Below are 7,929 nucleotides of genomic sequence, written 5' to 3'. Positions count from 1 at the left end.
GGGTGGTTCTTGTATGTTACAGTAAAGTGACATAAAATTGAAAAAAGTGGTATACAGCTAAGTTTAGAGGAAAAATTCTTACTTTCTTACTTCATACTTTTTTAAAAGCTTTTTAAGTAACAGGGTTACTCCAGTGATCTAGTATTGCAAAAGAGAAATAAAAAAAATACAGGTCAAAATAAGAGCAGCAGAGCCCAGGATTTCTTGACTTTTAGTCTGGGTCAAGCTCCAAAAACACTGGATCCTTCACTTCCCATAATGCAACCTGGCAGCATCCTTAGTTAGCCATACCCATGTATGGAAACTTTTTTTTTCAAACTCACCCCCAGTCTGTAACTCAGGCTTTCTGTTAAAAATGTGTGGTCTTTAAGCCCAAAATGAGATAACCTTGATGACATTAGTGTGACATCATCAGGGTTGTTTTTTAAGAGCGCTCCCTCTAGAGCCACTGAAGACATACAACTGTTTTCACAGGCTGAGGAGTACTCCTCATGACGACTAAACTGAGCTAGATGTGTCAACTCTGTGTAGTTCTTTAACATACAGGTTTCCTCTTTGTTTCTCCTAAAGTAGAGTCTGCTTGTTAAGATGTTTTATCTTAAAGGTATAAAAAGTGAAACAATGGGAAAAGCTCAACTATTGTTTAGCAGGTCCATCATTACAAAAATCTATCTAATTTATAATCTGGTCACGATCCCAAATTTTCCAAAGATACCAACTAACTATGCCAGGTATATGAGTTGGCCAGTGGGATACAGTTGTGTTTTTTAAGTAGTAAATCGAAATAATCTTTATTTAAAATCTGCATCATCATCCCATTTTTTAAAAGATCCCAACTGAATTACAGAAAAATGTATATATAGTTATGCAGAAAACATTTGCAGTTGGACCATTCTGGAGCTTTCAGTCATATCACATGATCTTCATCAACAGATGGAGTTGCCCTGGAATTGTAGATGTTCAAAGTCAAGAATTAACTTTTAACCTCAGTAGAAAAACTTTCCTGGGTTTGGATATTTCCTTTATTTCACTCCTACTAAAATTTACTGATTTTAAAGCTGTTCAACAAGACTAATATATATTGAGAAAAGTAGCTTTCAAGAGGTTAGAGAATAAACTTAAGAGGTAATAAAACTACAAGAGATTCGAATGAATGGTTGTGTGTGTGTGTGAGACTGAAGACTGAAGTACATTTCAAATACATTCATTCATTCATTCATTCACTCTGGGGCTCTCGTTCAAGTGTCTGCAGAGACTCTCCAGACCCATATTGACTTATAAAAGCCCCCATTGTGGGAGCCACCATTGGCCCTTATCTCTCTGTCATAACTGGGGGGGGCTGCCATGGCGACAGGGAGAAAACACTGAGTGATCTGTCACATCTGCTCTGTACATGAAGACATTTTTAGCAGAGATTATTGTAGCCATTGTTAATGCTGTGAGTGGCTCATTTAGCTGACAGTCATCACGAACAAGCCGAGGCTCCACTGTATCGACAGCCTGGAGGAAAGTAGGCGGGATGTCCTCTGGGAGCGCGTGGTTGGACAGCGGGCTTGGAGGCAATGTCTGCTTATTTGATAAGAAGTCGTCCGTCAGGAAGGAAAATAAACAGCTGAGCGTGCTGCTACTGCAGAGCCAGAGGAAGAGCTGTTACTAGAGCACAACACAATATTTACACTGCTGGACCGACACACATCCACATGGACACGCTCACACTCGCCGGCCCATATACCTGCACACATTTAGGGCCGAACAAACACTGAGACATGTGCACATATACACAAGCACAGAGGGGAAACAGGTGCTAGGGTAAAAACAGTATTTGAAAAACATAATTTGAGTTGTACAAACAACAGAAATGGTAGATTTTTTTTGCTTGTGTGTGCACATGGTATGTTTAGTGTAGAAAGGAGTACTAAAATGTCCAAATCAAGTGGAATTACTGTGACTTTATTGATGTTTCAGTTGAGTAGAAGTAAAAGTGTAAAAAATGTAGGTCACTTTAAATGTACTAGTTTTTAAAGTACAAACAGACAGTTTAGATCAGAGGTTCCCAAACTGGGACCTGTCAAAAGATAATTAATGCTTCTCAAATGTACGTCCTTTCTTCTTTTCTCTAAAAAACATCATTCTTTGGTTGAACTGCTGACAACTCATAACCAAAGTCAACCAATGACAAGAGATCATAAGCAGACAATGCTTAATTTTAAGGGCTCACCAGCCAAAAAGGTTGGGAACCACTGGTTTACATTATTTAGATTGAGAAAATTGTAATGCACCAACAGAACAGCGTGCTTAAACAATGAGTCAATTAATGGATATTTTTATTGATTGATTGATTATTCATAATTTAAAGTAATAATTGGTAATTAACGAGCAAGTATAATATGTCAAACATTTGCTTGTTCTAGTGTCTCAAATGTGAGAATTGGCTGCTTTTCTCTGTTTTCTACCATAATTAACGGAACATTTTGGGGTTTTGGACTGAGAGAAGTTGAGAAACCATTTGTGCTTATTACTCTTCTCTTCTGGTCTGACAAAACAAGCAATTTGTAGACCTCAACTTGGGAATTTTCCACTATTTTCTTACATTTTACAGACTTAGCTATTAGCCAATTTATTGAAAAACTATTGACAGATGATCAACAAGTGCCAAAGGGAGTTTTTGAGGTCATAATTGGAAGTATTGATGTACTGCGTAACTTTGTAAGGTGTTCATGTTATTGTGTCCACCCCGTTGTGCTCATACTCTGCCTGTATGTCAGAGCATCTCGAGGATTTGTTTGTTTAGATAAGGAAGGAGGGGAGAGCCGAGGGACCGTGAGAGTCCTGACCTCCTGGGTCTGAGCCCCGCCCTCTGGCTGTGACTGACAGATAGCATCAGTTCAGCTCCTTATCAGCTCCCAGCTCCCTGCCCTCTGATCTGGGATCTGCCTCCCAGCACTGCAGAGAGGAGGAGGACGGGTGGGAGGAGGCGGGTGATGGGTGGGGGTATACATGCCAAGGCAAGAGGGCGCACAGGACACACAAACACACACAGTTATGCACATATATGGACAGGTAGAGTTATTCTAAGAAAACCCTGCTCTATTTTGACATATTGTTTTCTGTTATGTGATTTATTTTGATGTTTTTGTCCCACATATGTGACTCAGACAATAAATTAATAAATACAGAGAAATAAAGGAGAAGAAAACACAGTCTAGTTTCTGTTTAACCAGAACCAGGCGGCTTTATATGGGTTCTTTCTCCCTCACTGTCTTTACTTTCTCCTACTTTCTCGTCAGAATTAGTCATAATGAGAGTTACTGCCAGTGGACGCCTTGTATATTGTGTGTGTGTGTGGGTGTGTGTGTGTGTTATTGCTCTTGGATAGTGGGCCGTTCTGTGTTTGTGGCCTGTGTTTTCAAGTCTCTGTAAGTCATTTGCTGCGTTTTTTGGAGGGGGTGAGATCATGCCTCGCCGCTGACACTGAACATAAAGACGCATTGAGTGGAGTGTGGACCATAGGCCAAGTCTGGAGGTACGGGGGAAACAGGGATCTGTGTATGCACACACACACACACACATACACACTCTTTCTCTCTTGGCAGTGAGTGTAGAGGGCTCCCGAGGGCCAGGGGGACTATCGTTTTCCCTGTTAATTATGACCGTCTGGCAGGCTGGAAAGCAGGAAGTCAGAGAGGGAGAGATGGAAATAGGGAGGGATGGTAGATAGATGATAGGAAGGAGAGGAGGGGGGGAGTAAGCGAGTCAAAATAAGGGAGGAGAAGCGAAAGCCAAGATGGATGATGGGAGGAAAGAGGGAAAACTATGAGAGGGGAGTCCAAGGAAGGATGGGGGAGTGAAAGAGAGACAGATCCAAATAAAACCATATGCAGGGAGGGTTTTGGATGATAAAACCAGGTGCTTGATAAAAGGTGGAATGTCAAATTTCTTTTCAGACATGTCAGGATTTTGGATGTTTTCTCTCCCCTCCGTCGCTCCGTCTTCTGGCGTTCACTCCCCCAACTTCTGATATACAACTTACACTCCCCGACCTCGGCTTTCCTTCAACCTTTTGACCCGTTCAACATCACCGGCTTGTGCCTATAACTTAGCTTTACTATCCAACCTTTGGTACCATCCGGCTCCTCTGATGGGGCCGTTCCTCATCTGACTCCCCCAAGAGCAAAAACAAGAAGAGGCAGATGTAGCAACACAGCAGACTGTATGTTCAGACATTAATGTTTGTTGCTTAGAAAGTGAAGCGCTGTAAGGACAGTTCAGGCCAACCCCCGGGCCAAGCAGCTATGAGCTGAGCAGAGCGGGTCTGGGATTTAACTGGCTCCAGGTCCAATTAGGACTGTCTGCCGCATCTGGACACAGTTAGAGTGAGAGTCAAAACTCACACTTCACTCCAATGGGGACATAAAGTCACAACTTTTAGACTACAGGCTTTATACCACAAAGAGCAGAGAATATTTACGGCTCATAACACGGCTGCACTGATAAAACCTGAGACGGCAGCGTGAGATGAAGTGAGGCTGGTGTGCTGCAGTCAGATTGTGTCAATAAGAGGATTTTTTCCATGTTGCAACATACTAGTTAAGTTTGAGGGTTTTACTGAGGGCAAACAATTACTGGAAAAATTGCAAGATCAAGATCTCTACACTAACAATGCTCTGGGTTTTTGCCTTCAAGTGTCTATTAAGTGTACAGACTCAGGCCAAGAAACACAGCTATGTTCTCTACAGACTCATGGAACGAACACATTGATCATGTAAAAGTTGGATTCAAACAAGAACAATTGTGTTTTGTGCTTCCTTTTTTTATTTGGAAGGAGGATTTTTATATTTTTTAGCATGTTATGTTGTTGAAATAAAAAATGAACAAGCAAAGAAAAGCTCAGATTTAAAACACAAGATGTAAAAAGCTGTTTTTATGGTGGGAAACAGTGCTCTTAAAGAAATAGTTTGAAAGTTAAATGAGAAGGTTGATACCATTCTCATATCTATACCCTAAATATGAAGCTACTGCTGTTAGCTTAGCTCAGCATAAAGATTGTAAACAGGGGGAAAGAGCTGACCTGATTCTGTGATTCTGTAATAACCTGTATTAAAGCTAACTGATTGACACATTATATCTTGTTTGTTTAAAGTGTAAAGATGACTATTCACTGTTTTATGTGGGGATATCTGGTGGTCTATAATTATTATTTTTTATTACCTTGGGACAGAGCCAGGCTAGCTGTTTCCCTCTAAGCTAAGCTAACCGGCTACTTGCAGTCGCTTCATATTTAACATACTAACACGAAAGTGAATTTTCTCATCTAACTCTACACAAGAATGCAAATAAGCACATTTCAGAAAATGTCCAACAATTCCTTTGACTTGAGCCTCTAACTTATGTTAACTGTGGCAACAAGTTACATTACAGAGTAATTGTAAATGCCACAACAAGTAGCAGAAGCACTGTAGAAGAACTGTAAGGTCAACAAACTGTCAAATGTCAGTTATACAGTACAGCAATATCTACCTTATTTTAGCTAACATTAGCCACCATCAGCTACTGGTCATACCAGACCAAGTGAGGCTGCAGCAGCAATACTGTGTTTTATTGCCTTTGAGTTCAGCTCATTGTCCCACTTTAAAGCTAAAATCTGAGTCTTTGTTTTAAATATTACACTTTTATATTGTAGTCGAGTGTTAGGTGTCAGGACAAACACATTTACAATAATTGAGCTTGCTGTGTATGCGCTGCGATCCAGTGTCATTGATGCTCACAACCTATGTGGCTGAAAATGCTAATAAAGTTTTTACAGGGAGTAACGTTTTTTTTTTTGCTATTTTTGTCATTTCAAGAATCCTTATAACAACATAATATGAGCAGAGGATGATACACTTTGGTAGCTGAACTTCAACTTTTTTTTTATCATTTATGTTAATGTGTAGGTGTGTTTGCATAGTCAACCTGTAAGTTGTGCTGACAATGACTCCATGACTGAAACGTTCGCCTTTATTTTTCACACTTTATCACTTTCTGGATATGAAATAAATGGGTAACTTTTTGCCTCTTTTAGTTTAGAGATCAGATGTTTTTGATAATGATAGTTTAAAAAAATAAGTCAGGCTTAGTCTTCGGCACCAGATTTAAAAAAAGAAGAAGCTTCTAAGTGAGTTAGCAAAGAAGCCAAATGGAAATTGTTCAAAGTCGAGAATGAATGTTGGATCAGAGCAGCCTTTGCACTGTGGAAACAACTAACGGATGGAACAGGATCCAAACAGAAATGGAAAGTTACGGATTTCAGCTTCAAGCAGTGATGATGACCTGTGTTGACGTACTGGAAAAGACATCAAGTTGCAAAATATCTGGAACAAACAAGTAAACACAGTAAATAAAATAAATGAATCTCAACAAACAGATGCCATCGGAGCAATAAAAAACAGTTGCAGAAGTCTCGGTGGAGATATGAGGCACCCCTCTGCAGAAAAATAACATCTAATCAGAGCAGTCACACAGCACATTCCACATCATGACACACACAGCAACTCAGCCTGAGGTCCGACCCCACCTGAGCCTGGATCTCTGTCTCAACAGCACAATCACACTGGAATGAGAACCAATAACAGACTATTACCACCCCCCCACCCCCCCCACCCCACCCCAACACACACACATGGAAAGTAAGCTTTACATCAGTAAGAATGAAAAAGAACAATAAAATCTCCGGATATGAAAAGCTCCCGAGGCACTGATGCACAGTTAAAGTACAAGATGCTCCCCCTTTCTGTGTGTGTGTGTGTGTGTGTGTGTGTGTGTACTTTAAGGGAAGACATCTGAAAAGAAAAGATGCCATAAATCTTTTCTCCCTGAGTTGTACTATGAATTTTGATTGTGTGTCTGGATGCGAAGCCCAAGGTGCAGTGCAGCGTGTACCTGTATCTGTAAAACTGAAATAGAAATAGTATGTTTATTCCAGAAGTGTACGGCTACTTTATTATATACATTTTATAACTTTACTGTACTTGATTACATTTATCTGATGGTTTACCAACACCAAGTATACTTTGCACAATCAAGATTTATGCAAAACAAACAAAAAGCTCATAAAATGTGATGTATTATTAAAGGTTTTACTACCTTTTTTTTGAGAATCCTGCTGTCTCAGGAACTAATTATACTTTTCCAGTAAAAACTCAGTAACTACTAGTTTTTTTTCAGGGTTGAGAAAATTCTATTACTTCATATGCAAAACTAACCATTTTTAGATTATCTAAAAATGCATTGTCACAAAGCTGAAAACGGGGCTGCAATATCCTGGTTATATCCTGCATTATCCAGACTTTATTATGGACATTTGTGACAATAATGCTCAGGAGAAAATTGCTCTCAATTAAAGAAAGTTCTACTTTTGTGGTTTGGCTAAATCAAACACACACAGGAAGCTCAAGATGCTCTATAACCAACACTTTCAATGATCTGGGGTCTTTGTTTCTACAAAAATACAATAACTAAAGGTAGTTTTTCAATTTCAAGTCAGAGAATTGGTACAATTTTGAATGCAGGACTGGTGTTGTTACTCTTACTCAAGTAAAGGGTTTGTGTACTTTCTCCTCCACTGGATTTTACATCAATCATGTGCACGAAGCGGCAGTTCAGAGGTCATAAAACACCATCATTCAGTTCTCTATGAAGACATTTTCCCATGATTTTTATTTAGGAGAACAGGAAAGAAAGTTATACAAAGAAGAAGCCGTGGAAAAAAACTCCAGTCTGTGCTTTGAACCCCTCAGTTTTTCAGCTGGTTTATTTTTAGGTGTACACGCTAAGGAAAACGCCAGGAAGTAGAACTCTACTGTACTGTTGACTCTACCTCCCATCATGCTTCATTTAATCCTTTATTCAGATACTGTAATGGTATTATGTGTCATGAATAGGAAGGCCTTA

The sequence above is a fragment of the Enoplosus armatus genome, chromosome 21, assembly GCF_043641665.1.
Source record: "Enoplosus armatus isolate fEnoArm2 chromosome 21, fEnoArm2.hap1, whole genome shotgun sequence".
In the NCBI taxonomy this organism is placed as follows: domain Eukaryota; kingdom Metazoa; phylum Chordata; class Actinopteri; order Centrarchiformes; family Enoplosidae; genus Enoplosus; species Enoplosus armatus.
This window is presented reverse-complemented; position numbering follows the sequence as displayed.